Below are 27846 nucleotides of genomic sequence, written 5' to 3'. Positions count from 1 at the left end.
GTGGCGCTCGGTGCGCCTTCCACGTCTACGGCATTCTCGCGCAAAGAGCCCGGCGCGCAGCTCCTTCGCCCCCACATTGCGCTGCACGAAAACCATGTCCAGGCGTGGTTCCACGGCAGCCCGCGCACCTACACAGCCAACCGACGGTGGTGAGTATCTGGCTCTCCGTACAAATATGGCGTACCGCGCAAGAGGTCGCGTCTTTGACCTCTCTAGGCGCCGCGGTGGCTCGGTGGTTATGGCACTCGGCTGCTGACCCGAAAGACGTGGGTTCGATCCCGGCCGCTGCGGTCGGATTTCTTTGGAGGAGAAAAAGTGGACGTTAAAAAACCCCAGGTGGTCGAAATTTCTGCAGCCCTTCACTGCGGTGTCCCTCATAGCCTGAGTCGCTTTGAGACATTAGACCCCGGAAATCAAATTAAATCAAATATTTGATCTCTGATGATGTTATTGCTGTTTCAAGAAGAGGTGTGACTGCTGGTTGATGGGCACAAAATGTTCGACCGTGCCATATTGGCACCTATTATTGAGGACGAAATATTTCGTCAACTCTTGGCACTGGTTCGAATCTGTCGCCGATGCCCAGCGCTCTTTTTCTGTTCATGTCCGCCTCTATTCATGCTGCGCAGAGCGCAGAAGTACTTTGACACCGCACAAGCTGGTGAAACACGCCACAGTCTAAAGCACACGTTGTGGATGAATGTTTGGATAGTGCAGGTGGGTAGTTGACAGTGGAAAAAACGATTGGGCAGAAAACAAAGGGGATATAAGGATGAACCTTATTGATATGTAGTGGTCGAAATTTATATGCGCAGCACTACACTAAATGGATTGTCGTCAGCACTGTTTTCCAAAGGAATGTAAATATATCACATGCGGCAGGGAGTCCGGCGACCACATGTGGTCAGTACGTTCACGTGAAAACTGCAATTGTGTTAAAAGAAAAGCAGTGCTAGGGAAATGGGAAGGAGCTGTTTTCCTCACGGTCCGCAAATAATAAACGAGAGATTAGAGCATTATTATCGGCACTGGAGCACTCAAAGCATGCTGAGAGCACTACACTCCGGAAAAGCAGTCAAACCATTACTTAGCGATAAATACAGTGAAGCGGTTTTTTGTTATATATGGCACTCCACAAAGAGTCGCGTGCATCGAGAACTCCCAGGGGTCTACGAATTTAGAGTAGAGGATGACCTTCTGCATATATGGGAATTAATTCACTATGCTAGCACTACACCGCAAGGCGGAGCTTAAGGTTGGAAGTCCAGCGAGGGGCGCTCTGTTCTACAGAGCGAGGGATGATCTCCTTACATGCCAGCTTAATATCCAAAAATGTTAAGCTTTAAAAGGAAGCTTCCTTGTTAAGACAGAGATTCTGAGAAGGTTCACAGCACAGCAAGGCTGCACTGCCTGGATGGAACACTTGCCGTAACCATATAAAGCATCGAATTTGACGGTAAGCTAAGCGTTCATATGAAACTGTCTAAAATCGAAATCATGTGGACGAATAGCATCAGACTTTAGCACTTACTTTATAGAGTATCTGCAAAATTGCTTGCATAGATACTGGCTGCCACGATTTCAGCATCATGGTCTGAAATATATATGCGAGTTCGCTGGTATTTTTGCTGTGAAATAATTGGTCTAGGAAACTGAGGGCCGGACCGCTCACCTTTAACCACTTTAACTCAATTCGTAGATAAGGTTGCTGCTACTCCTTGGCTAGGAATGTGACGAGAAGGACTTTCGAATATCAGCAGTGATACATGGTACCTTGCTACAAGGGCACACCTTCATTCCTACAAGGGCGCATTCATTCCTACACGCCAGAGTAACGGCCCAAGGCAGCCTTGTAATATGACTGCGCAACACTGTGACATGCACGCCTTCTGGTAGTGACACGCACGGGCTTTCCGTAGAGGAAGACGAGACGGCAGTCGAATATTGTGGGCCTGCTTGCGAGTACCTACTCTAAAGGATAGCCTTGGACGCTGCTCAAGTTGACAGTAGTCATCCTGAAACGTTGAGACTCCGTGTGACGACCGGCTACTGTTTTCGTCCTTGACAGGTGCAGAAGGTTGCTGTCAGGCAGGGTTTAAATGATGTTAAACCTAAGGGTCACCACTGCGTCTGGACAGCCTTTTGTCGCGTTCTTGTTTAGGAGTACGACGACACACGTGGCCATCATCGGAGTTCAGGTCACTTAAGAAAAATAGATGGCTTTGCAGATCTTCCCTACGAGAAAGTGTAGGAATAGCATTGCTTGGCTTGGTTTCGTTTGTGGGGTTTAACGTCCCAAAGCGACTCAGGCTATGAGGGACGCCGTAGTGAAGGGCTCTGGAAATTTCGACCACCTGTGGTTCTTTAACGTACACTGACATCGCACAGTACATGGGCCTCTAGAATTTCGCCTCCATCGAAATTCGACCACCGCGGCCGAGATCGACCTCACGTCTTTCGGGTCAGCAGCTGAGCAGAGCCAACGCGGCTTCTGGACTAGCATTGCCATAAACTATAGCATACCATATATTCAATGCCAGTTGACTCAAACCACATAATGTTCCCTACAACGCATTGTCCGTCTAAACCATCAAAGAACATGCATTCTTTCCTTCCTCTGGAAAACATATCAACGCTTTCGAGTTACCCTCCGGGGAAGACACCAGAAAATACGGTGCTCGGGCTTCAGAGGTGCCTCCTACATGCAGTGTGTATATGCACGTTCGCAAAACGCTCCATGCGTGTCATTATATCATACATCATGCAGGATTGGGCTCACTGCGGCACGAATAGCTTTTATATTTGGGCTACTGGGACAAACAAACTTTTGCTTTCGTCTTTCTGTCCAGAACCACGCCAATGGCGCCGGCATGGATGGAACAGCCACTGCAGCCTGCAACGGAAAGCATTGAGTGAATTCCTCACGTGGGTGTAAGGAAAGCCGCGTCAGCAAGACTGAAGGCATACTTACAGCTGGAATGGGTGAGCACGACTGACGCACAAGTTGGGGATGCGACTGGCCGACGCGCTTCCTCGTCATCAGTGGAAATAGACGAGCGCTGAACAAATCTTATTATGGCAGTGGTCCAAGGGCTTGAAAATAACCCTCGGAAAACACAGTGAAGTTTTGATATTCTCCGCAGGGTAATAAATCCTCAGCGGTATTTTTTTTTTGTACTCAAAGAATGATATTTTCATTCTGATTGTCCTTCCGCAAATATACTGTGCGATGTTAGTGCATGTTGAAGAACCCAAGGTGATCGAAATTTCCGGAGCCCTTCACTAAGGAGTCCCTCAGTCCGAGTCGCCTTGGGGTGTTAAGCCCCCATAAACCATAAACCTAAATATTTCAATGGACCTTTTTTCACTTGAGCGGTATTCGGCAAGCATGCGAACTTTTTGTTTTGCGCAGCACGTGGAACCTGTTCGTGTCCAATGGTGACAAACGAGGACTCGTTTACGCCGTCTGAGAATGATGTCATTTAAGGCGCCACATTAAAGTGTCATTTAGGCCTCTTTGACAAAGCCTTAATTACATCACAGCTTGGTCAAAGGACGCTTAATTCAGCCCAATGCGTAATTATGTCAAACGCGAAGAGGCGTGCCCTTTTTGTTACCTGTTCCTGTGGTGTGCCGCACTTAAAAAGGTCCGGTATAATTTTACGGCAGACAGCGGACGCCAGCGAAGAGCTGGTGGACTGGTTGACGCCGTGGTGGTAGCAGCCGCCGCGGTGGCTCAGCGGTTATGGTGCTCGGCTGCTGACCCAAAAGACGCGGGTTCGATCCCGGCCGCGGCGGCTAGAATTTCTTTGGAGGAGAAATTCTTGAGGCCCGTGTACTGTGCGATGTCAGTGCACGTTAAAGAACCCCAGGTGGTCGAAATTTCCGGAGTCCTCCACTACGGCGTCTCTCATAGCCTTAGTCGCTTTGGGACGTTAAACCCCATAAACTAAACCAAACCGTGGTGGTAGCGAGGGTACTCGTGTGCTGCTCCAAGATGAAATTCCGCAAGCTCCACCAAGATGAAACAGGCTTTATTCATAGGTGATCTTGTGCGAAGGCCGGGCAGAGCCGGGAAAAAATAGGCCTATGCCAAAATCCGTTGACGCTCCAATTTCGTGGTGCTTGTCAGCTCCGCCGCTGCAGCTGCCGACCATCTTCCTTTTTACAAAATAGTCTGCACGCTTTTAAGTTCGCCTGTATAATAAGCAGGCTTAAGACTGCGTTTCACGATAATGTTAGTACAAGTGCTTATCAAGCAACGTTATGCTACTCAAACTGAAGAGCCCCAAGTGATCGAAATTTATGGAGCCCTCCACCACGGTGTACAGCATAGCCTGAGTCACTTTCGGACATTAAACCTCCCATAAACTATACTCTGAATGGTTACAGCTTTCTATTTAAATAGATACCAAACATAAGGTTGCATGCTATCGCATACTTTTGACAGCCACATAAAGTAATACAGAGGCACTTTTAAGGTTTCCTAGCGTATCGGGCATTCTTACAGCCCAGGCGATAGGCGCAACTTTTTCGTTGTCATTGAAACAGCCCTCGGAGGCTAATGTATCCCAAGTGTACCCCGATACCTGGTACTTTGCCAGGAAAGGCGTGAACACTAACTGAGTTTGGTACGACGTGGCGTCGCTCAGCACAGTGAAGCTCTAATAACATGTCCGCGCCGACTGACAGCTCAACATTTGCTGCACCAAAGGAAAGCCAATGGTGAGCACGTGCCTATACACACAAACGTAGCGGAGAGCGGACCAGCTCTCCTCGTTGCTTTGGCAAGAACTGGTCCGTACTTCCTGGAGCAAAATGACAATATTGCAGCACCGTGGAGCGATAGTCACACCGTTGCACCTAAGAGATGTCGAGGGCTATTCTTTGAAGAATAGCCCTCCTGTCAGTGGTAACCAGAGGATAAGATTCCCGAGAAGTTGAGTAGTCGTCCAAGTGGGATGCAGACGGTAGTTTGATATTCTATGAGCAGTTTTGAATAGACACTGATCCCGTATCTTTCATGCTTTGTTGGTGCTTGCCCGGCAGGGAGATAAGCAATTTCAAGAAAATTGGACCAATATTTTCGCATTACTGTACTCAAAGAGCGAAAGAAGCTGCGTGGTCACCGTTTACTAGTGGGAACTAATGTAACCTATCCTCAGAGATCCGAGCTGCCTAAACCTCTCTCGAAGCAATTGAGTTTCCGCCGTGGCGACAGCTGTCGACACCTGTATCATCATCTTAGGGATAAAAATTCCCATTCCGAGTGAAAAATTTTGTGACTTTATGGGGTCCGCACATTTTATGCGCGATACAGCACCATAGTGCCACGTATCATTGTAGTGTTTGTTCGTTCACGCTCAAGGCTGAAGGAAAGGGCTGTTATCATTTTTGTTCGTGACGCGAGAAGCGACCAGCCTAATCTCGATTGTTCACAGCCATGAACAGCTGCACCTACTTGCTTCTAGATTACTCTAGATGATCTCGACCTATTATCTCGAAGTTTCCTTGCCGGCTTTAAATTGAACGATGCCGCGAGCAGCGGGCATTCGCAGTTCGACGACCGACGAGCACGCTTGTTGCTTACGCCGCCGCCGAGTGATTCAGTTCTTTTGCGGGCGCAAGTCAGCCCAAATAAAGAGCTTCGTTTCCAAGACTGGTTGGTGTCTTCCTGACTGCTGGACTGCCGTCACTACAACGTGACATCTGGTGGAGGTGCGGGGTAGCCTTCCATGTACCGGACACCCCCTACAAGCCGTGACGCCAGCCCTCTGAGTCATCAACCGCAGGACCTGAGTCCAGTCCACCGCGCTAGCCGACGCCTGCAAGGGGACGCACCAGAGTTCGGGAATCTGCCGGACCCTACCCGGAAGCGGAAGCCAGCTACAACGTCTACCATGAGCTTGCCCCAGACGACGACTCCAATCATTCTTCACCAGCCCCGGGTGCCACCAACCTTCGACGCTTCGCCTGGCGCCGACCCCAAAGAATGGCTGGAGCAGTTCGACCGTGTGGCTATCTTCAACAACTGGGACGATGCCACGAAACTAAGGTACGTCTTCTTCGTCTTGGAGGGACCAGCAAAAGTCTGGTTTGAGAATGAGGAAGCTAACCTCACGAACTGGGAAACCTTCAAGGAGCAGCTTCTAAAGACCTTCACGAACGTCGTGCGAAAGGAGAGAGCCCAGCAGCTGCTACAGTCTCGCATACAACGCCCAAACGAGACCGTTGCTGTGTACACTGAAGAAATGAAGCGTCTCTTCCGGCGTGCCGACGCGAGCATGAAGGAAGAAGAGAAGGTGAAGTTGCTTATGCGAGGAGTTAAAGAGCAACTATTTGCCGGCCTCGTTCGCAACCCACCGAAAACCGTCGCGGAATTCGTAGAAGAGGCATCCACAATGGAGAAAACTCTTGACGCCCGAGCCCGCCAGTATGACCGCCAGCAGCGCTTTTTGTCAGCAAGCTGCATGGACACCGCTAAAAACGATAACCTGCGGGAGGTTATACGTGAAGTTGTGCGAGAGGAGCTCCAACGATTGCTGCCAACGGGAACGCAGCCGCAACTTTTATCGCTCACTGACGTCATCCGGGACGAGGTTCAACAGGCCTTGGGTGTGACGCCGACACCCACGCAGCCTATGCAGCCCCCAGCTATGACTTACGCCGCAGCTGTGCGCCGTCCTGCACCTCGACGACGGGACCCAAGCCCCTATCGCCCTCAGCCAGCTGCGTTGGACCGCCGCCCACTCGCCCCAACCCGCCCGTCCTACGAGCGACGCGCGCAGCCGAGGAAATGCGACGAGTGGAGAACTCCCGACCAGCGCCGCCCACTATGCTTCCACTGTAGCGAAGCCGGTCACGTCCTCCGGCACTGCCCATACAGAAGACTGGGCATCCGAGGGTTCTCTTACGACGCTCCACGACCCCGACCCGGCCAGCGACCAGCCGAAATCGAGGAGTTTTTGCGTCGGGAAGAATACTCATCGCCGAGCCGCCTATCACGTTCCCCGTCGCCATCATCCCCGCGCTTTGTATCTCCTAGCCGAGGTTACGCCATGCGTGGACGCTCCCCCAGCCCCCGAAGGTTAAACTAAATAAAGCAGCCTCTGGAGGCGAGGTTGCTTCTAAGCGCAATGACAAAGATCCTCCATCGACGAGTACTCAAGACCATGCCTCAACTACGACGACAACACCGACGACGACGACACCGACGACGACGACACCGACGACGACGACACCGACGACAACGACGCGGCCAGACTTGAAGCTTTTACCGCTGCCCAGTGAAGAAACGTCGCAGTACGCCCACCGCAGCCTCACTACTCGACGAAGCCGAGATCGGACACCGAAGACAACGTACAATACGAGAACGCGAACAAGTGACCTTGAAGTTACGGTCGATGGTCACGCGGTTACTGCCTTGGTGGACACGGGAGCTGACTACTCTGTCATGAGTGGCCCACTCGCTGTCCGACTCAGGAAGGTAACAACAACCTGGGATGGCCCGCTGATCCGCACCGCAGGTGGCAACCTGATTACGCCGTCAGGACGCTGCACCGCGAGAGTTACTGTAAATGGGAGAACCTATGCGACAACCTTCCTGATCCTACAGCAATGCTCGAGAGACGTGATTTTGGGAATGGACTTCCTGAACGAACATCGGGCGATCATCGACCTTCGATCTAAGTCGATCAAGCTTTCCACGGAAAAAGCCATACCTGTTGCGACGGGCGCGACTCATCACGTTGCCTTAAACGTCCTCGATGAAGCATTGAGCGTGCCGCCCCGATCAAGTGTTCTCGTCGGCATAGGTACTGGAGACATCGAAAATGCCGAAGGCGTTATCGAGGGGAACACCCAGTTACTCCTGGATCGAGGATTGGGCGTCGCGAGGGGAGTGGCCGAAATCCGAAATGGCCAAGCCCAGGTGTTGCTAACCAACTTCACGGAAGAATACCGGCATCTAAACAAAGGTACGACGATCGCTTTCCTCGACGAGCTGGCAGACATCAGAGACGTATTTGCCCTACCCGACCAACCCGCAGAACCATCTCACCAAGGCCATCAACCCACGTTCGACATCAACCCGGCATTACCCCGGAGCAGACAAGACCAAATACGCAGTCTTCTTCAAAGGTACACCGATTGCTTCTCATCAGCATCGAATGTGCGACGAACCCGGCTTGCCAAGCACCGCATTGTCACAGACGAACACGCACGACCACTGCGACAGAGCCCCTACCGCGTATCGCCGCTAGAACGCCAAGCTATCCGCAAGCAAGTTGAGGAAATGCTTCGTGACGACGTCATACAGCCATCGAGGAGCCCCTGGGGAGCACCGGTCGTCCTAGTGAAAAAGAAAGACGGCACCCTTCGCTTTTGCGTCGATTACCGCCGCCTGAACAACATTACGAAGAAGGATGTCTACCCCCTCCCCCGCATCGACGATACACTGGACCGGCTGTGTAACGCTAAGTACTTCTCATCGATGGACCTGAAGAGCGGCTACTGGCAAATTGAAGTCGACGAAAGAGATCGCGAGAAGACTGCGTTCATCACGCCAGACGGACTCTTCGAGTTCAAGGTGATGCCATTCGGCCTCTGCTCTGCCCCAGCGACGTTCCAGCGAGTAATGGATACGGTGCTCGCAGGCTTCAAGTGGCAGATTTGCCTAGTCTACTTAGATGACGTCGTTGTCTTCTCCTCAAGCTTTGAAGACCACCTCAGAAGGCTTCGGATAGTGCTGGAAACGATCAAGTCTTCAGGCCTGACACTGAAACCAGAGAAGTGCCACTTCGCCTACGAGGAGCTGCTATTCCTTGGTCACGTCGTAAGCAAGGATGGAGTTCGCCCAGACCCCCAGAAGACGGCTGCGATCGCAGAGTTTCCACAGCCTAATGACAAGAAGGCTATACGCAGATTCCTTGGATTGTGCGCTTATTACCGACGATTCGTCAAGAACTTTTCGCGCATCGCTGAACCTCTGACTCAACTTACCAAGGCTGACGTGCCTTTTAAATGGGGAAGGCCACAAGAGGAAGCTTTCAACGAGCTGAAGCGCCGCTTACAGTCGCCTCCTGTGCTCGGGCACTTTGATGAAAACGCCGAAACCGAAGTTCATACCGATGCAAGCGGAGTGGGCTTAGGAGCGGTCCTCGTTCAGAAAAATGGCAGACAGGAGAAAGTTATCGCGTACGCTAGCCGTTCACTGTCGAGAGCAGAAGCCAACTATTCGACGACAGAGAAAGAATGTCTCGCCATTATTTGGGCCACGTCCAAATTTCGCCCCTACCTATACGGACGACCATTCAAGGTTGTGAGCGATCACCATGCTCTGTGCTGGCTGGCCAATTTGAAAGATCCCTCCGGCCGCCTTGCTCGTTGGAGCCTGCGTCTTCAAGAATTCGACATAACTGTAGTCTATAAATCTGGCCGCAAGCATTCCGATGCAGACTGCTTGTCACGAGCCCCTGTCGACGCAGCACCCGAAGAGGAAGACGACGACGCTTTCTTAGGACCGGTAAGCGCCAGCAGTTTCGCGCAGCAGCAGCACTCGGATCCTGACTTGCAAAGCCTAGTTGATTATCTGAAAGGCAAGACCGCATCGCCTCCCCGAGGGTTCAAGCGGCAATTGTCGTCCTTCGTCCTTCACAATAATGTCCTCCTGAAGAAGAACTTCGCGCCGAACAGGACAGTGCATCTTCTTGTCGTGCCCAAAAATCTCAGGCAAGAAATTATGCAGGCATGTCATGATGAGCCGACTGCAGGACATCTCGGGATTGCTCGCACGTTGCACCGCATCCAGGAGAAGTACTATTGGCCACGGCTAGCTACCGACGTTTCCCATTACGTGAAAACGTGCCGTGAGTGTCAGTGACGCAAAACGCCTCCGACTAGACCAGCCGGACTCCTGAACCCCATACCACCGCCAACTAAGCCCTTTCAGCAAATAGGGATGGACCTCCTCGGCCCCTTTCCGACCTCTTCATCAGGAAACAAGTGGATCATCGTGGCCACCGACTACATGACCCGCTACGCCGAAGCAAAAGCGTTTCCTAGAGGTACCGCAACAGAAGTCGCAAAATTTTTTGTCGAACAAATTCTCCTGCGACACGGCGCCCTGGAAGTGCTCATCACAGACAGAGAAACGGCGTTTACAGCGGAGCTGACGCAAGCCATTTTAAACTACAGCCAGACAAGCCATCGGAGGACAACTGCCTATCATCCACAAACCAACGGACTCACAGAGCGTCTGAACAAGACCATCGCAGACATGCTCTCCATGTACATCGACGCCGAACACAAGACATGGGACTCCATTCTGCCCTACGTGATCTTCGCTTATAATACTGCCGTCCAGGAGACAACCAGGTTTACCCCATTCCAGCTGGTATACGGCAGGAAGCCCACGACCACACTGGACGCAATGCTCCCGCACGTTTCCGACGAAAACAACCTCGACGTCGCCGCCTACCTTCATCGCGCCGAGGAAGCCCGAAGACTTGCGCGGCTTCGCATTCTAGACCAGCAGCACACCGACGCCCGACGCTACAATCTGCGCCGACGAGACACGCATTACAAGCCAGGTGATCGGGTTTGGATATGGACGCCAGTTCGCCGCCGTGGATTGAGCGAAAAGTTGCTGCGACGCTACTTTGGCCCGTACAGGGTTCTCCGTCGCATCGGTGACCTCGACTATGAAGTCATCCCCGATGCCACGACAGCATCTCAGCGACGCCGCCCACGCCCGGAAGTCGTACATGTCGTACGCCTGAAGCCATATTATGAACGCTAAAGGACTCGGAAGTTTCATTTTCCGTGTTTATTTTCATTTTAAAGCATCGAGACGATGCTTCTTTGGAAGGGGGGTAATGCCACGTATCATTGTAGTGTTTGTTCGTTCACGCTCAAGGCTGAAGGAAAGGGCTGTTATCATTTTTGTTCGTGACGCGAGAAGCGACCAGCCTAATCTCGATTGTTCACAGCCATGAACAGCTGCACCTACTTGCTTCTAGATTACTCTAGATGATCTCGACCTATTATCTCGAAGTTTCCTTGCCGGCTTTAAATTGAACGATGCCGCGAGCAGCGGGCATTCGCAGTTCGACGACCGACGAGCACGCTTGTTGCTTACGCCGCCGCCGAGTGATTCAGTTCTTTTGCGGGCGCAAGTCAGCCCAAATAAAGAGCTTCGTTTCCAAGACTGGTTGGTGTCTTCCTGACTGCTGGACTGCCGTCACTACAACGTGACAATAGTCATCTTCACGTTTCGACTCCTTGACCTGAAAATTTGGGGTGATTATGGTACCTATGCGCCTGTGAATTTGTAGGGCTACTTCGCAGGAAATGGTATGTCAAACACGAACACCAGTTCACTCATAGGGTAAAACATTAGCTCGCCCATCGTCACCACACACCTGAGCGGCTGACAGACATTCCCTTAGTGTGACTGTATGACAGTGCACTGCAACTGCTGCACACACAGGCGTGCTTGGCATTACAAAAAAAACAAAGAGAAGAGCAGAGAAAGGAGCTTGCGAATTTTATTTGCAATTTCTCCTTAAGCGTGACGCGGTAAAAATCTTCGGCAGCTGCAAATCAGTAATACTCCAAAACCAGTGCAGTAGTTCTGTTTGGTTCATCAAGGTTTAACATCCCAAACCGACTCAGGCTATGAAGGATGCCATAGTGAAGGGCTCCGGAAATTTCGACCAACTCGGGTTCTTTACCGTGCACTAACGTCGCACAGTACACGGGCGTCCTTTGGGTCAACAGCCAAGTGTCATAACCACTGAGCCGCCACGGCGGCAAAAAAAAGTATTGTGTATTAATCTATATGTAACTATCAAAGGTGTGCTGGACTAGTTCGTATAGTATAGCCAATTTTAAAAGATAAGCGCTGTTCACGACTAGGTTTATTAGAACTTTTTTCAGACAAAAACGTACCTGCTCAGTGGCAGTCAACATCAACTTGTACAGCACTGACTAAAGCCCGAAAACAAGAAGAAAACAATTGCGAGGGTACAATCATAGGAACTATGTCACATGCAAACACTTCCAATGATCCCAAAGCGCCCCAAAACCACCAAATCATTTTGCACGCAAACAGCAACTCTTTTGAAGCACTGTCACACATTTAACTCACGTACTATTTGTCCTGCCAAGTTTGTCTTCCTGTGTCTTTTCTCAAGCTTGCAAAAATGGGCATCAGTGTGCAGCATTGCGACCGTATATAGCGCAGTAAACTCGCGAATGGGAAGCTAATTCGTTTTTTTTAATGACGCGAGGTGTATTTTACGGCTTGCACATCCCAAATTCGTCATTTTCATCATCACCAGCCTTATTACCCCCACTGCAGGGCAAAGGCCTCCCCCATTTCTCTCCAATTAACTCTTTCCTATGCCATATGCGGCCACTGTATCCCCGCAAACTTCTTAACCTCATCCGCCCACCTAACTTTGTGCCGCACCCTGCTACGCTTGGTTTCTCTTGGAATCCACTACTTTACCCTTAAGGACCGGAGGTTATCTTGCCTTCGCTTTACATGCCCTGCCCAAGCCCATTTCTTCCTCTTGGTTTGGACTAGGATGTCATTAATCCGCATTTGTTCTCTCACCCACTCCCAAATTCGTGCTTCCCTGAAAATATCAGGCAGTGAAAAAATCACCACGAAATTACACACTATTAGCATACTGTGTACAGTGTTAACGCTGCCGTTTATTTATTTATTTATTTATTCAATAAACCCCTAAAGGCCCTCAATCGAGGGTATTACATAGGGGGGAGCAATGACACACAACGCAAAATAAGAATGAGCAAGCACCAAGGTGCAATACATAAATACAGAAAGCACAAGTAGAAAACAAAACAAGAAAAAGCCGCCGCGGTGGCCCAGCGGTTATAGTGCTCGGCTGCTGAACCGAAGGACGCGGGTTCGATCCCGGCCGCGGCGGCTGGAATTTCTTTGGAGGAGAAATTCTAGAGGCCCGTGTATTGTGCGATGTCAGTGCACGTTAAAGAACCCCAGGTGGTCGAAATTTCCGGAGCCCTCCACTACGGCGTCTCTCATAGCCTTAGTCGCTTTGGGACGTTAAACCCCATAAACTAACTAACTAAAGCAAGAAAAAAACAAAAACCTGTAGTATACATTGTAATTTACATCAAAAAAGAACAGATAGTTTTTAGAAGCATAACAACCGCTGGAACAAAACAAAATAATAAAACAGCTGAATGCAGCAAGTGGTACACTCAATTAGTAAAGCTAAACAGACATTTGGGTTAGAAGGTCCTGAAACTTGTTAAGATCCCTTTAAGAAGCGATGTGTGATGACAGATTATTCCAGTCGACTATAGTACGCGGTACTAAAGAGTTAGCAAAAGCAAAAGTTTGGCATGATATGCGTTTAACTTTCAGCGGGTGCTCGTGACGTGGAAAAAAAGATTCAGGTGATTGAAAAAAATTGTTATGGAGCAGAACATGATGGTAAAGTTTATGGAAAAGGGTCAAGCGTGATAGTTTGCGGCGATGTGATAACGTATCAAGTTCGGCTCGAGCCTTTAGTGCGGTGACGCTAGTATGACGAGAATAATCAGAAAAGATGAATCTAACTGCACGGTTTTGCAAAGATTCCAAGTCACCAATAAGGTATGCTTGATCCGGGTCCCAGATGGCCGACGCATATTCAATTTTAGGCCGTATTAAGGTAACGTATGCTCCTTTTTTAGGTGAAAAGGCGCTTGTTTAAGGTTACGTTTTAGAAGACCCAGAGAGCGGTTAGCAGCTGCAAGAATATGGCTAAGATGGTAATTCCATGTTAAATTAGACTGAAGGTGTAGTCCCAAATACTTGTAGGAAGTAGAAAGTTCAACCGGATTATTAAAGGGGCTGCGAAACACTGCCTGGGGGAATACCGGCTATACTTCAGGTGGGTTCTTTATGTCACACAGATGCTGACTTAAAAAGAATTACAGGAATCGATGCACAGGAACAGGAGTTATTCAGTGAAGAAATTTTAAAATACAAGCAAACAAAACGCTGCCCTCAACTCGATTTTGGCGGGGCTTCCCACTCCTATTTCGCTCTCCCAATGACGGCACCTGGCGCACCCAATCAAAACAGCCAGCCAGAGCACGTCGCGGAAGTTTGTACTCCATGGTTGCCTGCTCTCTGTAACTCGTTCTTGCTGAGACTGGCAGCGTTGTTTCTAGAGTTACTGTATATGCTACCTAGTTGTTTCCATGCCAGAGCGCCCCTGGTGGTGTACTTTTATTTTACTTGCTTTGCAGGGCTTTTATCTAAGACAAACAAGTTGTTTTTGTTGATCTAATATAAAACGCAGACAGGTGACAAAATGTGTCTATTTATTGACACAATTTGTATATATACTGTTTGTCCGATCATCAAGCTCGCGCCAGGTGATGTCATATCCGCTGCTAAAAACCCCTCACTGTGTGGCGACACCATCAGAGCCATGAAGTTGTTTTTGGGAGGACGTTAAAATATTAAAAAACGGAATATACGCCGTATTACCGACGCTAATAGCACCATTATAACTCACTGTATGCAATCAACAGGCAAAACAGTTAACTAAGATTGTGTTTCTGAGCCCCTTTAAGGAGAGTGTAAGATGTCGGGATGCGGCAAAACTTGCGAATGAAAGACACAAGTTTAGTTTTAGAGGAATTAAGGGTCATTATTCAAGAACAACACCAGTTACTAATGGAATCTAAATCAGTTTGCAAATATTGGCGGTCAGAGTCGTTAGAAATGCTACGGTATATAACACAGTCATCAGCGAATAATCTGATTTTGGATGATACGCAGGCGGGTAAGTCATTTATGAAGATTAGAAAAAGTAAAGACGAAAGATGATTATTGACAGAAATGAACTGAGATCGACATGGAAGAAAAGCTTTAACCCAGGCAATAACATCGGAATGAATGTTCAAGTGGGTTAGTTTGAGCAAAAGTTTGTGATGGGGGACCCGGTCAAATGCTTTAGAGAAGTCAAGGAATAGCGCATCGACTTGTTTGCCTGCGTCCACTGATGAAAAGAGGTCGTGAGTGAAGCCGGAAAGTTGAGTGTCACATGAGAAACCCTTTCGAAATCCATGCTGGTATTTGAATATGATGCTGGGGTGCTCAAGACAGCTGATAATATTAGTGTAAACAACATGTTCCATTAGCTTAGATATGGAGCTAGTTAAGGATATTGGACGATAGTTGAGAGGATACGACGTCTGACAGAAACACCCGCCCCCGGTCGCTCAACAGTTCACGCGGTGCTCCGTGCCGAAGTATAGAGTGGTCACCAGATTTGAATATGGGGATTACTTTAGCTACGCGCCAATCGCTGGAGAGTACTGAAGAATTTACCAGAGTACTGGAGAATTTCCGTGAAGGCGACATTCTAGAGGCGTGTGGACTGTGCGATGTCAGTGCACGTTAAAGAACCCCAGGTGGTCGAAATTTACGGAGCCCTTCACTACAGCATCCCTTATAGCCTGAGTTACTTTGGGACGTTAAGCCCCATAAACCATAAACTGATACCTGCCTACTAAGTCAGCAGTTGGAGGCCATAATTCTGAAGCCAGCGGATAAACCTTAATCGGTAGGATGGATCTTAATTCTGCTCTTCTGTACGCTGCCCAGTTCATATCAAGCCAGCGTATCTGGCAGGTCACTTATTTCACAGACGACAAATTTCGTAAGAGGAAATTTCAAGCCGCGGTCTTGTTTACGTCATTCAGAATGGTCGTAATTAAGGCAACACATTCTCGCATAATTTAGTCCTCTTTAACACGGCCGCAATCACATCTTGGCTACATTGGCGTTGTGTTGGCTCTGGCGTTGTGTTGCTTTCAGTGGCGCATAAGCATCTGAGGCTATCATGCGCCAAGCTCACGGCTAGTTTAAAGGCTGAATGATTCAGCACAACGTATATGTTTACATGTAAAACTCGATGAGACGTGCCGCGTTCTTTACGCGATTTAGCCGCGGTGCTGTGCTTGTTTGTGCCACACGTAAAATTGTCCGGTACGCTGAAAATAGGCTGCACGCTTTCTGCTTCAGTTGCCACTTTGTGAAAATTCGTCTTTGTAATAAAGAGACTTAAGACTGCACTTCACCACGTATTGTTAGTGGAAGTGGAAGTGAAATAACGATATGCTACTTTTAATGGTAATAGTTCTTGATAGGCGTTGGTATTGCACATCAGGTTGCATGGCATCGCATGTTTGTGACAACGACATAAAGCAATAAAGAGGACCTTTTCAATAGCACTACGTTTCTCTCGATATCAGGCACTGTTGCAGCAAAGCCGATGGACGCGGCTTTTTCGTTGTCATGGAAACGGAGGCACCAAAAACACCCAGGCATACCCCGCCACCTGGCGTCAGCCAGGCCAGACGACAGAGCCAACTGAGCTTCGCAGCGTCGCTCAAGCCAGCGGAGATCGAACATGTCCACGCAGAGTGACGAGTACACCCCAGCCGTCATCGAGGAAAGCGAACGGTGAGCCTTTGCCTCTCTAGACCAACGTAGCAGAGAGGAGCTCTCCTCCTTGCTCTGGCTGTAATTCGTACTTCAGTGAGCAAAAAAAAAGTGCATTGCGTGCCAACTGCGACAGCCATGACGTCAAACCAAGCAAAACTGTGGCTTTTCGCTTGTATATGCAGGCTTAACCAGAGCTAAGCCAATGCATAATTTTATTAAAGGGTACAAGCATCATTCCGGCCTGATGCTCGACTTAAGTGGAGGAAAATGCTGAACAGTCCTCGTCCCCTGACTTTGTGCTAGAGCAAAAATGCGATAGCCTTTCCCTATCTTCTTTTTCGCCTTCCATTTTTTGTGTTGCTCGTTTTTTATTTTCTGTGTTTTAATTGTTTCGTTTTATTTTGTTTTTGCGGACACCACTGATGAGCCAGTTTAGCCAACATATGGATTGTTGTGTGGCTAGTGTTGGATTGGAAATGGACCTGTCTTGCCGGACGAACACCACTCGTGGGAAAAGAAAGGCTTTCGCCTTAAAATGGCGTTATCGCAGCACCATGGAACGACGGTTGCACCATTGCACCTACGTAAGGATATGTCGAGGACTACTATGTGAGGACTGCTCCCTGGTGCATATTGTTATCAGTGGTAGCCAGAGGGAAGATTCCCGCGAAGTGAAACAGCCTTCCAAATGAGACGTAGACGGTAGTTTTGAATTACGTGAGCAGTTGTGAAGAGACTCTGATCACGACTCCTTCTGGCTCTGTTTGTCATGAAGGCGCGCATTTATATGTGAGAAAATTTGATCGAAATTGCCGCATCACTGGTCACAAAGGCCGAAGAAGGCTGCAGCACCACCGTTTGCAAGTGAATACTGATAGTAGCCAGGCTTCGGAGATCCGAGCTGCCAAAACCTTCTTCGAAACTCGAGTATGCTTGTGTAACCGGTTGGTCATGGCCACACCACATCATTCTGGTGAGAAAACGTCCTATCGTAGTGAAAGCAGTGTCTTCATCTTTTGAACACAGCAATATATTACAAACCCTACAATACTGGACAAAAAGATTTTTGAGCGGGAAACCTTTTATGAATGCAATTTTTTAAAGATAAGGTGAGAATTAACTACAACAATCAATAGATCCAGAGATCACCCGGCGGCTGTCTTGAATTTTTTTCTATTTACATTTTTGCTATTCTCAACAGTATTCACTATTGCTTTTTTATGGGAGCCTTAAATGTTCAATGCATCAATGGAAAAATTTTAAAAGAAAAATGTTGCTACATATCAGAAGAATGTATTGTTACCTTTTGATATTTCTGTAAAAGTATCTTACAATTTTCCCGTTTTCAAATGTTTGCCTGAAATTGCTAGACATGTTAGTGTTCATTTGATGAAGAAACGAGCTCTACTGACTTTTCCGGCGACACTTCACCTCCGCACTAAGCTCACATGCGTATTATCTTAAGATGCTCGTCAAACTGGATAACACTGAATCTGAGACTTGCAGCAAGGCTGGGGCTAAAGAGAGCAGCCAGAGATGACTACGACTGCCACGTGGGTTTTGGAAGTATTAGCTCCCGCGTATCCTCAACGTGCTCAAATGGAAAGGGAAGGGAGTGAGCATACGAATTTTGCATTTTAAGGAGCATTCGGAGATTCCTGAAACTAACTCCAGTCACGGCGGGCGTCCCCCTTATGGACATAAATGAGTGACCGCTTGTGACGTACTGTCACACGTGTCTGTGACGTATATCTACCGAGAGGCGTCCCATAACTCTACTCAGGGGTACTAAATTCTTCCATTGGCATCAACACTACGCAGAACAGGCACACTCCGAAATTCGCACGAACACAGCAGTGAGCTTTCGGGGTACTTCTTATACATTAGACGTTGTGTTGCTACAGCTTGTTGTGGAATTGCTTGCGGCATGTTTTGTGCCCTTAGGTTGGCTACATTATTTTCCACGCTTACCGCAGGAATGCATTGCCTCTTCATCATCCCAGCCTATTGCCAACCAGTGCCTTAACTTGGTTGAATGCGAAGCCTAAATTTAAGTTATTCCTTATTAGTATTTATAAAGCTTATTATAAATGACCAGGTTCACTTCTAGTAAGTTATTTACTCCAAATGGTGCATACTAATTATGTTAGATTATTTTTATCCGATTTTATTCGATTATTATTTAATAGATCTACAAATGACATTGAAGTAAAGTGCGATCTTTCCATTGCTCATATCTCCTAATAGGTGGGCCCAATACGCCCCCTGTGCTCTGGGAACACATTGTGACCTCTTTCTAAAAATTTAATATTGGCACGGAAAATCAGAAAAGAAAAGATAATATAACATGGCAAGGTGCTACAGGCCAGCGTGCTGTGCGATATCTGTGCATGTTAAGGAACCCCAGGTGGTCTAAATTAGCCGGAGCCCTCCACTACGGCGTCCCTCATAGCCTTAGTCACTTTGAGACGTTTAACCCCCATAAACCATAAACCACATAATATAACAAGCACCTCGGGAGCGAAAAAGTGCAAAGCATCCTGTTACACTAAGCAGCTGGAAGAATTTCATTCCCGCCTCCAACTCTGTGGGCATAGGTGCCCTTTCTCTTCTGGTGGAAGATTAGTCGCTCTGGATGCATATGCAGTGCTAGCCTGGTGCGGCTCCACTAGGTCGAGATTACGGCTGTCCCGCTCGGAACGTCGCAGTCATTTTCTCATCGTCTGCGCGAAAGCCCCGGTGTGCAGACAGGGCACCAGTTTTGTATACCACAAAAAAATAATTATTAGTGGCTTAGCTCTGCTATGCCAGGATATATGTAGCAGGAGGTGAGGGCGAGGTGTCCACATCTCGGTGGACACCTGTACCAGAGGAAAGGCGCAAAACTGCCTGTCTCTTGGAACAGTGGACACCTCAACCGTGCTTTAAGCGACTTGGCGGTAGTAACAGGTTCGTTGCTTAATGAGGCAGTTCTTGCACGTCGTACAAACCCTCCTTGTACAAACCCTCTTCACGGCTCCACCTTCTTCGCCCCACTCAGACACCGCCAAACTCAACGTTTCACGCATGTCGCTACTTACCGGTGTCAGGTATTTCAAGTGTCATAGTGTATCTGCCCTCGCTTCGGCGAGCGCGGCTTCGGCCGCTTATCTGTTTTTTGAGCAGCGTCCGCTCCGGCGGACGCAGTTGTTGCTGCGACCCGCGTCTTTTCTTTCCTTTTTCTTTCCTCTGATCTTTTGACTCTCCTCTATCTGCACGTGGCAGGGGTGGTGGTTTGGCTCGAGCCAATAGGCAGGCCTGTGCAATTTCCTTTTCGTCCTTCTCTAAGTCACAACAACAACAACAACACAACAGACGTCGCACACATACCCAAGTAGATGGTTCACAAAGTCGGCCTGAAAGGCACGAGTCGCACTGGCACTTTCACTGAGTTTCACCGTATTGTCCGCTGATCGGCGAGTCTTGACATCGTCTTGAGGCTGCTGCTGAAAGACCCCGGCACGCCGCTCAGTCTCCTCGCAACGCCACTTTGCTAGGCATTCCTCTCGTTGCTCTGGTGTCACTGCTGCGCGCATGGTCTTAGCCTATTCGTTGTTCCTCTGATTAACTGCTAACTGGCAGGAAGCCACTTCGGGATCCGGCGAATTCAACTTTTCCGCTCTTCTGCGCCGCTCAGCACGGGCTTTGCTTTCCTTCTCCATGGCTGTAGCCTGGCTGTCGTTCCCCATCATCCTCTCTTTCTTCCTGTCGGCTCCGGCGCACCAGCTGCGCACCTGTGACGTCACTCACTCCTCACGCATGCGCAGCTTGGCTCATCCACGCTCACGTAAAGCTGCTCATCCACGGCCAGTGTAGCTTACACTACAAAAATTTCTCCGCTGCAGGCTTCCAATGCAGGCATAAAGTTTTCTGATGCATTGTTGTTTTAAGACTCGAAGTGCTATCATCTTGGTCCACAATAGGACGTTGTCTGCCATCTACAGAATGATTCGCATAGCAAGATAAAAGGCGTTCTCTTTATAAACGGAGGCGTTTTTTTTTCTCGTTAAGGTCAAAATTATTAACAATTTATATGGCATTTACCGCTTAATTCTCTGCGCTACGTAAACTTCCTTACCGGCAACCCCGGCCGAAGCAGTCACATTTCGCTGAGGCCTAGAGGCAGAAACACCCGTCCGCTGGCAGTGAAATTTCAAGAATTGCGGGTGGTACAAAGTATTCTAGAGCCTTCTACTTGTAGCCTATGTGCGCTTTCCGGTCATCAAACCCCGCACATAACCAAAATTTAGAGGTGAGAACGTTTATGTAAAATATCAGAATAAATAGACAGAATGGCTAGGTGTCAGATATGCAAGGTGACGTTTTGATCATTTTCAGATTTTTATCTGTATATGTATAACTGTGAGAGATACACTGATGCACTCTGTGTCCGTGAACGGCTCAGCAGGGGGGATATTAGTGCAGCGGCAATGAAAAGAAACGTGCCATCTATGAGCGCGCTTTTTACCTTGTTGGTGAGTGCTAAAATAAAGGCGTTGTCGTCCTCGAATGCTTCATCAAATTGTGGCTGAGTGGCTTTTTGTTGCCACGTAAATAAAAGCATAATGAAAACAATACGACACCGGAGCATGTAGACAGCGCTCTGCTCCCGTTTCTTTCAATCGCCAGTTTGTTTGCTGTGAATCAAAAGACGATTAGATGTCTAAACACAAGCAATAAACTTTTTATTTTTGGTTTTAGGAGCCGAAATCATACTACGAATGAACATGAAGGGTGAGTCCTGTTTTTAATATTTTTTTGATCGCCAGTGTCGCTCGAAATATTGAACGTCAAAACTTCTTTTAAAGCGCGTTGAGTTGGCTTTGCCGCACTGCATATTTATAAAGCGGCGTCGCTGTCCGCGGTATTGTCACAGCATCGACGCAGTATCAATATACAAACGGCGTCCCTATGTATTTGCTTATATTATGCGGTTAAAACCCTTTTCAGCTTAACCCCATCGCCAATTTCCACACTCTTGAAGGCGCGGAGAGACTCATTTTATAGTGTGATAGAGAAAGTTGGCGTTCAGCCTCAGTCTATCGAAAAGGTGAAATAGCTGAAAAGTCGATCTCAAATTTCGCATTAGGAAGCAATGTAATCGTTGGCAATTTTGGTGCGAAAGCAACACTCGGACAGCCAAAGCGAGACCTCACCGCCACCGGTGGTCCGTACGGCGCCACCTTGTGACTGCATCCGGTTCCAATAGGCTACTTTTTTTTTTTCACTCTATCCAGGTTATTCTGGCGACCTTAAACGTTGTAGTACACTCCGTGACTGGAGTGTAATTGGGCGGTCATGGGCTCCAGATTCAGAGATCAGCTGACCCAGGGCGGTTTCCACATAGAAACCTGGATCCTTAGTGTTCTGGCTTCTACGTGGAAACCAACAAGGGTTGCGGTACTTGTGGTTTATTTTGTTGCCTTTTCGGGCTTTTCTGGGCATCTTGTCTATGTGTGCGCAGGACATAGAGGAAAAAAAGCAAACATAACTGTACTCACAAAAACTTGGAGAATACACTTTAGCTCCGCCTAAGAGTTTGACGCGTTATCGTAATGAGTTAATTCCCATACTACACAGAAGGTCGTTCTGTACATTCATAGATCCCTGGGAAAACTCATACCCCTCCTGGTGCAGCATTTAAGCGATGTGCCACTGCCCTGCGATGGCAGCTGCACCCAGCGGGGCCTTCTGTGGCCCAGGTTGATCTTCCCGAGTGATTAATCATTAACTGCCACCTGCCACATTGGGCTGTTTGCATACTGTCCGGTGGGCAGGTTGTGATTACCCCGCAAGGTCACGTGACTCAGGTTGCCCACCTGCCTCCTAGATTGCTCACTGGCCATAATCATGCTCGTTAATTTTCGCTCACTACGCCAATGCCGGATTTTCTGGACAACCAGGCTTCTAAGCCTCGTTCATTTTAGGTGGACCAACTAGCCCAACTTTCCATTCTACAACAGTGTACCTCTATGGCTCGCACGTTAAAAAAGTAACCTGGTTTGTATCTGGGTGTGTACCACAATAAAGCTTCATATATCACTCTCCCAATGCAATATACACTGTTCCTTAAACTACCACAATTTCATTGTTGCATAGCTTTTCAAGATCTTCTTTCACGAATTTCTTTGCAGTTGTTCCCACCTAGCGACTTGCGAGCATGCCTCATTTCATCTGCTGTTTTCTATGTTCTTCACCTATGGGACGATGAAACCTGAATTTTGGCCATTACTGCACAGCCCGGAAGGCACCAGCGGGTCATTGATGGAGCTCTCCTGGATGCCGGCTGCGTCATTTGGCACACCTGCATCGCGTGAGGACTTCGTTCTGGCCAGGCAATCCTGCAGCCTTTGTCACACTACTCGAGCGGGGTGAGGAGAAAACGGCGGTGAAAAAAACCTGTCCACTCTCTCGTAGATGGTCTTCCATAATCTTAACCCAACCTGCAGTCCCACTGAAGTTCTGAGCATATATTTTGAGCGCATCTTTACTCTTTAGTTTCCTTACGGCGCAGTATGCGCATGACTGCCTGGTTTGACGAAAGGGGATGAGTGCCTTGCTCTCCTTTTGAGTGACTTGTTGGACGCAAGCCACGCATTGTAACTGAATGCATCTGTTTTTTTTCTCTCTTTTTGTAAAGTGCAAGTTTCCATGTGATTTTTCTGGCTTACCCTTTAGTGCCCGTCCTGCTTGGACTAGCCATGGTCGGCAGTGTGTACATAAATAAATAAATGGATAAAAATAAACAAACACTGACCGTGAGCGAAATAGAGCCAGAAAGGACCAAAACCAAAGCTTGCATAATTGTGATCCTATCCAGAAATGTCACATTGGTTGCTACGTAGCCATGAAATGTGCCGTATTTAAAGAATTTAAACAACCACACCTATAAATACGGCTTCACTTTACAGTAAATCGAAACGAAATCTGGATTTAAAGCTGTAACTCCTTTTTCTTAAGGGAAGAAAACAAGTGTTTAGTTGTGCAAAAATTCAAGCTCTTTTCCATATTATTAAACCTTTTATCTTGGAAATAGTAAACACAAAAATACATGAGTGGAAATATAGTCTCCACTATCTCGACCGGTTTGGAAACAGCGATTTCTTCAGATTAGTGACTGCTCAGTGCAGTAAGCGGAAGGGAAAGCTGAGTGAATTTCTTAATGATACCGAGAACATATGCTCTATTCCATCAATCGTGCCAATACATTGGCGTAAATCTTAAAGTTGTCAAATGCTTTTTCTCTGCCCCACGTTTAAATCTTTCTGCTACCGCATGTCAGTACAAGACAGTGTACTCGCATCTCCGCAGCGACAGAGCAGGCAGAGGGACCTCTTCTCACTGCAAACCGCTAGCTCGGAAGACCCTGAATGAATTGGGGTGAAATGGGGATCGGATCGGAAATTTTTTCTTTGGCGTTAAGCAGTGAAATTTTGCATACTTACTGGAGTGTACTAAATGAATAAATACCAAGGTTGACTGAAACAGCTTGAGTAGGTTGGGCGTTATCATTCTTTTGGGCGTCAGTGCTCATACAAAGACAAATCAGATGTTTTCTAAAATCAGAATTGTTGTAGCAAAATTCCCATTTTGTCTGCAAGTAATTTAAACTACAGCCTACTGCCGCATCGGGTTGATCGAACTTAGGAGTTCCATGAGTCGTGCTGCACCAGTCAGGCCTTCAGCCTTTGGAGATTCAGAACTTGAAACAAGTGCATGTGTCGCAAATACTAGTGTTTTCAGCTCCACGGAACCCTAATGATCTTTTCTGTATTTCTTGGGCTTACAGCGCTTGAAGTCACGGCCACACAGCAGGCAGCCAACTCACCCTTCGACCAAGCGTCCGATGGAAACAAGGTAACCATTCTTTCGAACCCACTGCGATGGCTCACTGGTTACGGCTCTCGGCTGCTGACCCGAAAGACGCGGGTTCGATCCCGGCCGCGGTGGCCGAATTTCGATGAAGGCAAAATTCTAGAGGCCCGTGTGCTGTGCGGTGTCAGTGCAGGGTAAAGAACCCCACGTGGTCGAAATTTCCGGTGCCCTTCTCTACGGCGTCCCTCATAGCCTGAGCATCTTTGAGTCGTTAAACCCCAATAAACCAAGCAACCTTTTTTCGCTTGCGTTCTTCTTTCGCAAGGCAACCCTTTTTTTTGTCACTGTTTCGATCTACAGTGCGAGCTAAAGCGGCCACTGATTGCACACAATGGCTGCTCTAGCGTTAAACACGAAGATGCTAAAGTTGTAGTAACGTCCGTTTGGAAGACAGGGGGCGCTGGTAACCGCGTATCTTTGAAGTGCTCTTGATACGGCGTATTTTGGTTACGACCCATTTTTCCGTTCTCGTGCCAGCTATGACAGCAGAGTTGGCAGCCAATAACCAGTGCTATGCCCGATTCTGTTACCTAAAGTGGAGTTTCAATGCCAAAAGTCGCTAATTTGATCACTGCATATGTTGCAAGGTATATGTACTGTGCTAAACAAAGTATAAACAATGTGCTTTTCGAATATGTTGCAAGGCATAGGTACTGTGCTAAACAAAGTATAAAAAATGTGCTATTCGAATTCCTTTTTCCTTAATGTTCTTGAGTGCCAAGGACCTGCAGTGTTTTTCACTGTTTACAGCTTGAATGAGAATGCGTGCCTGTTGAAGTGTACTGTGCATGTGCAGTAGATGGCTGTATAAAATCATCTGATCATTATGCGAGTAGATACGCTCATTTACTTTTCAATCAACTGCTCAAGCTTCATATTGCAGACCTCTTAAGCTGCAGCACATTTCTGTGCTGACATGCAGAGCAACATACGCGGCAAGATTTTAGTATTTTATATCACTCTAGGTTAAATCACATCCGAGTAGAAGTATGGCTGCGCTGTATAAAGCGAATGTGAAAAGGTCTGTAGGTGTTTTCAGAGTTCATACGATAAGGGCCACTCCACAGATTTTGTGCCCGTACCTGATCCATGTGCCTCAGAATGTGCGATACAGCTTGCATTGTTCATGCTATTCTCTGGTGGAGTCTCACATAAGGTGCTCTTTTGACAGTCTGGGCGGGTTGGTCAACTTCAGGTCCGCGTACAATACCTGCATAGAGCCTGGCATCAAGTCATTCCGCTGCAATGGCTGGGTGAGTGCTTCGTGCTCAGTAACATTCACCAGTTATCTCGGCTGTAGAGCAGTTGAGAACGTGGAACATCAATACAACACCGTAGACTTCGTCGAATTTTGTTCACCGTGAAAGCAACACAGGGAGCATATATAAAACCCTTGCATCTAACGCAGTATTCTTCCAGGGGCGATGGCTAATATAACCAGGAAAGATTTTCACCAAGTCTTCCATTACACTGACAACTGCAGTATCTCCTAATTTTCAGGCTTCGACACATCAGAAGCCACTGGCTAGGTCACCGCTTTCATCCCAATTTTTTGTTTGCATTGAAAACAAATATTTTCCAGCCTGAATCCATACTCAGTCCTCAAGACTGACGATTTCTCAGATAATTTTTTAGAGATGTGTAAACTTTCGTAAAAATTGTCACGGCACAATTTCTCAAATTGGCGCACATTGGGTTGTCGAATCAGCTTATCTCGATGATGCACATTCAACTCCAAATTTAAAAAAGAAAGATAGCTATACGTTTTCACTCGAGCAAAACCTGGCTCTATAAAAATGGTGGATGCTGCTCTCTCAAGCTCCCTGTTTTGCGAAAAATCATTTATTGTGTTTGCCAGTGGGACCCAAAATCACGGCGGTAAACGGAAATATGCTAAATTCGCTGCAAAAAAAAAAATTAATACTCGCTGCTAGGTGTAGCACGTCCTTTATATACAATTTTGTACAAGGTGCCTTAAAAAGCTAGCCATGATATCTATGTCGTTTGCATATATACGTTCGTTCCGTTCAAATCATCAGTATACTGCTGTAATCGTTTAGGTTGCCGAAAGAATTCAGGAAGTTGCATATTGAGAAAATGAAGCTCACGAAAACTACATGACAAGGCAGGCGTCTGATCGAATTGGCTTCTTCATGTCGCTGAAACAATGACCAGCTGTTAATGCTTTCCACAAAGGCATGCGTTTCCTGTGGCTAAGCCTGTCTTGTATCACATTTCAGGGGTTTTTATAATTGGAGCTCAGCCATATGTACCGGTAATTAATTATTAAGCGATATGTACAGGTAATAAACTACTGGGCAAAACTCGTGCAAGATTCTTGCAGCACATATGAGGAATAAGAAGCTATCAGAAGCCATTAGGAGTATGACCTGAGCAGTGCACATTAATAGAGACAAAATGCCTGTTTCATATTTTCAATTTGCTTGATTGTTTTAATATTATGCACTCATTATTGAGTGAATATCGCTTCATGAAAATATTAATGTATCGGGAATAGAGATATGAACAAGATCATGGCAGAGGCAGAAGCATTTTCGTGAACAACGCTTTTTCGCAACCTTCTAATAATGCACGAATCAAGACAAACCAGCCCCAGTAGATATATTTTGCGTGCGAAAAGCAAGGGTGAGAAAGTACGTCGAATTTGTGTGGTTGTGAGGGAGTTAGTGCTTCCTAAAAACTTTCAAGAATGCAGCAAGTCTCAAACGAGGTTGACCAGAAATTTTTTGCTCCACAACTGCACGGTCCACCTCCTTCAAATTTATAAAGTTGAGGTGCATCTTGTGCTAAAAGACATTTTCGACTTTGAATTATTAACCACAAAAAATAGTGTCGGATATCTGACATGTCTACACTTTTTCAACATCAGCCCAACTACGCCCGCTGCAGAAAAAGGCTTCTCCCATATCCATAGCGAACAATTCAGGACAACAGTTATTTGGAGCGGAAAATTGTTTATGAACGCAATTCTCTCATATAATAGATATTACTAAACAATCAATATATTCGCAAACCACCCAATGGTAGTGTTGATCTTGTATCATCAAGAGCGTTTCCCATTGCTTTTCTAAGGCAGTCTTAACTGCTCGGTGTGTTCGATGAAACACTTTAAATGATTTTCCTGCATATCATAAGGATAAAACATTACTTTCAATGTTTCTATAGTAGTATCTTACAATTTTCAAAATTTTTGCAAAACGTTGGACATGCTTTCCAATAACCCTGTCTTGTGGCAGCCGAGGCTACATGATCCCCACAAACTTTGTGTCCTCATCCACCCACCTAAACGTCTTCCACAGCCTGCTATGCTTAAAATTGGTGGAAGAGAACCATACATAATTTTTATTAAGATTTGTGAAACAAGTCCCTAGAAAGAGGCAAAAAGAATATGAAAAAACATTTTGGAGTGTTTC

The 27846-nt window shown here is 47.3% G+C and overlaps 1 long non-coding RNA gene across 2 annotated transcripts; it reads left to right on the top strand.

Moving 5' to 3' along the window:
- Positions 1–2: 2 nt before the first annotated feature.
- Positions 3–25909, top strand: LOC149347616 (uncharacterized). Of its 2 annotated transcripts, none has more exons than XR_016292166.1 (7): positions 3–149; positions 2850–2982; positions 16306–16516; positions 21239–21271; positions 22777–22908; positions 24327–24394; positions 25608–25909. It is a non-coding gene; the product is annotated as an uncharacterized LOC149347616 (long non-coding RNA). The 2 variants fall into 2 exon arrangements; XR_016292165.1 differs by having other exon boundaries at positions 25584–25909.
- Positions 25910–27846: the final 1937 nt, after the last annotated feature.

This window comes from Amblyomma mixtum, chromosome 4 (assembly GCF_055824585.1).
Source record: "Amblyomma mixtum isolate Tamu chromosome 4, ASM5582458v1, whole genome shotgun sequence".
NCBI classification, from domain to species: Eukaryota; Metazoa; Arthropoda; class Arachnida; order Ixodida; family Ixodidae; genus Amblyomma; species Amblyomma mixtum.
The sequence above is the reverse complement of the archived record's forward strand: the minus strand, read 5'-3'. Positions and strand labels throughout refer to the sequence as shown.